Genomic DNA, 3,775 nt, shown 5'->3' with positions numbered 1-3,775 from the left:
ACAGTCATCCAAGGCTCCTCTTCAAGTTCAACTACAGAACTATAATAGTAAAAACAGCTTGATATTGGCATAAAAACAGACACATGAACCAATGGAATCTAATTGAAGACATGATTTTTTGACAAGCTACAATTATACAATTGAAAAAAGAAAGCATCTTCAACAAATGGTGTTGGCATAACTGGATGTTACATGTAAAAGAATAAAAATAGATCCTTATTTATCCTCAAGCACAAAACTCAAATCCAAATAGATCAAAGACCTCAACATAAATCCATCTACACTGAACTTGATAGAAGAGAAAGTGGGAAGTAGTCTTGAAAGCATTGTTACAGGAGACCACTTCCTAAATACAACACCAGTAGCACAGACACTGAGAGCAACAATTAATAAATGGGACCTCCTAAAACTGAGAAACTTCTGTGAGGCAAAGGACATGGTCAAGAAAACAAAATGGCAGACTACAGAATGGGAAAAGATCTTCACCAATACCACATCTAACATAGGGCTGATCTCCAGAATATATAAAGAACTCAAAAAGTAAATACATCAAAATACCAATTAATCCAATTTAAAAATGGGGTACATATCTAAACAGAGAAGTCTCAACAGAAGAATCTCAAATGGCCAAAAGACATTTAAGGAATTCCTCAACATCCTTAGCCATCAGGGCAATGCAAATCAAGATGAGATACCATCTTACACCTGTCAGAATGGCTAAAATCAAAAAGCACTGATAACACCTTATATTGGAGAGGATGTGGAGTAAGGGGAACACTCCTACACTTTTACTGGGAGTGCAAACTTTTACAGCCACTCTGGAAATCAGTATGGTGGTGTGGTGGGACCAGGTCCCACATTGATTTACCCCAGGGACTCTTGAGGAGTGAGGGATAAAAGATTTAGATAGAAATATAGAGGAGAGGGGCTGGAGAGATGGCTCAGAGGTTAAGAGCACTGACTGCTCTTCCAAAGGTCCTGAGTTCAATTCCCAGCAACCACATGGTGGCTCACAACCATCTGTAATGAGATCTGGTGCCCTCTTCTGGCCTGCAAGGACACATGTAGGCAGAATACTGTATACATAATAATAAATAAATCTTTAAAAAAAAATAGAGAGAGGAGAGAGACAGACAGAATCACAGGATAGCCTCAGGAGGGCTTGGATCAAAACCCACCAGCCCCTTCTGTCTCTACTAAAGGGCTTTCATGAAATGCCAAGGGGTAAATCAAAAGACCTCCCCCAGTACAGCCAAGTGCAGACCATTCCAAACACCTGGTGACCATGCACATGGTCAAGCCATCCCCTAATGCAGCCATGCTGTGTAAAGCAAGCTCAGATCTCACTAGAAAACCTTTGTGGGCTTTCTACACAAAGCCCACAGGTCCCTCCTCTTGATTTTTTAATAAGCCCCTCAGGCCCCATCAGACAGACTAAGATTTGTCTTAGTTCATTCTCCATGATTATTTCTTGTAGATGTAACAGTCTTATTAAATAAGAAACTCAGTGCCAAATGCAGAATTAAAAGCCCAAGAGGTCAGAGCAGTAGCTAAGAGTTGAGACTTAAAACCACCTTCTTACCCTTCCTGCCACTGCTGTCCTTCCCTCAGCAAGAGACCTACTTCCTGTGTGTCTGTCTTTTTATTGACTTTCTATTCTGTCTTCTCATTGGTTGTAAACCCAACCACATGACCTCCTCATCATTGCCTGTCTATACAGACCTCCAAGTCTTCTATGGTTGGTATTGAGATTAAAGACATGTGTCTCCATGCTGACTGTATCCTTGAACATACAGAGATCTGTCTGTCATGTGATTGGGATTAAAGGTGTGTGCCACCACCGCCTGGCTTCTGCTATGGCTTGCTATTAGCTCTGACCCCCAGGTCAAATAAACTTTATTTATTAACATACAAATAAAATCACATTTCAGTACAAATAAAATATCACCATATTTCCCCCTTTCTATTTTAATAAAAAGAAGAAAGGAAAAAAGTTATAACTAATATAAGAAAAACTATATACAAGAGTACAATAACTATACACCATATATACAAGTAATAAATACCTAAACAATGGCCCGGCTAGCTCAGTCAGTAGAGCATGAGACTTTTAATCTCAGGGTCGTGGGTTCATGCCCCACATTGGGCACCATTTGTAGCTAGAGTTTTCCTGCCTGGCCGACAGTCAGGATAAATCTCTCTCACCCGGCAGTCCTGCAGCTGCTCAAACCCAACCAAGTAAACACATAGAGACTTACATTGTTTACAAACTGTATGGCCATGACAGGCTTCTTGCTATCTAGTTCTTATATCTTAAATCAACCCATTTCTATTAGTCTATAAGTTGCCACATCACTCGTGGCTTACCGGTACCTTACATCTCACTTCTCATAGTGGCAGCTGGCAGCGTCTCTCTGCCTCAGCCTTCCACCTCCCAGATTCTCCTCCCTGCTTGTCCCGCCTATACTTCCTGCCTGGCTACTGGCCAATCAGTGTTTTATTTATTAACCAATCAGAGCAACACATTTAACATACAGAACACTCCACAGCAATTTCTTTCTTTAACCATCATGGAGATATGCTTTCCATCAAGCATACTCTGGCTTAGGCTGGAATCTATCAAGAAGAAAGTTGCCCATCTTTGGTTCTCAGCCTCCGGCAGGAGGGGGTACTGAGTTTAACTCAGCTTTATCCCAGGTTCCTATTGAGGTTACAACCATCCACAGAGATCTCCATAGCTACCATACATCCCAATCTAGGAGTAGAGGATGATAGAGATGGAATATCATTTTTTGAATGGGTATTAAGATGTCTATAACAACTTAGTTGTGGCAAGATCATTTTAAATCAATAAAGTCTTAATGCAAACCATATCAGATAAATTACATCAAACTTAAAGTTTCCCTTAGCTTTTACCAAACTCTGGCTCATTAACATCACCATAATTCTAATATAAAACTTACTATACATATTTACAACTAGCATGACTATTTACTATATGTATTTACACCTAGCATGGCTACTTACTGTATGTTTTTACACTTCTTACAAAACTTACATCACTATATATATTTACACTATGTGCAAGCTTCCATTCAACATTTAGACTTACATTCAACATTTACACTTTTCACAAACTCACACACAACATATACTTATTTATACTTCTTACAAACTTATATTCTTTTTTGTTGTTGTTTTGTTTTTTGTTTTTCATTTCTTTGTTTGTTTGTTTGTTTGTTTGAGACAGGGTTTTTCTGTGTAGTTTTGGTTCCTGTCCTGGATCTTGCTCTGTAGACCAGGTTGGCCTCAAACTCACAAAGATCCACCTGGCTCTGCCTCCGAGTGCTGGGATTAAAGGTGTGCACCACTGCCACCTGGCTATAATCTTAAGGAGACTCTGTAGGTCTGCCTTAGCAAATATCTAGAAGAGATTTCTTAACTATTTTCCAAGCTTATAGAAAATATTTCTTAACATTTAGAAGAGATTTCTTAGAAGAACCATTTACCAAACTTATATTCAAGTGGAAACCATTAGCAAACATCTAGAAAGAATCTCTTTACAGAACTAACCCATCAAACATCTAGAAGAAATTTTACATTATCTTCCAACTAGACAGAGAGTAATTTTCTTTGCACTTCATTTAAAAGTAGAAATAGTGCTGCTTCTAAACAGTACTTTATGCACTCCAGGTCTTTTATTAAAAAACTCTATGAAGAGATATCTCAGTTTATAGCAGTTCCAAAAAGGAATAAAAGAGGATGAGGAAAAAAA

The 3,775-nt window shown here is 38.7% G+C and overlaps 1 non-coding gene across 1 annotated transcript; it reads left to right on the top strand.

The window, feature by feature from the left end:
* The first annotated feature begins 2,076 nt into the window (after positions 1 to 2,076).
* Positions 2,077 to 2,149, top strand: Trnak-uuu (transfer RNA lysine (anticodon UUU)). The gene has a single exon. It is a non-coding gene; the product is annotated as a tRNA-Lys (tRNA).
* Positions 2,150 to 3,775: the final 1,626 nt, after the last annotated feature.

Source organism: Peromyscus eremicus, chromosome 20 (genome assembly GCF_949786415.1).
Source record: "Peromyscus eremicus chromosome 20, PerEre_H2_v1, whole genome shotgun sequence".
In the NCBI taxonomy this organism is placed as follows: domain Eukaryota; kingdom Metazoa; phylum Chordata; class Mammalia; order Rodentia; family Cricetidae; genus Peromyscus; species Peromyscus eremicus.
This window is presented reverse-complemented; position numbering and strand designations above follow the sequence as displayed.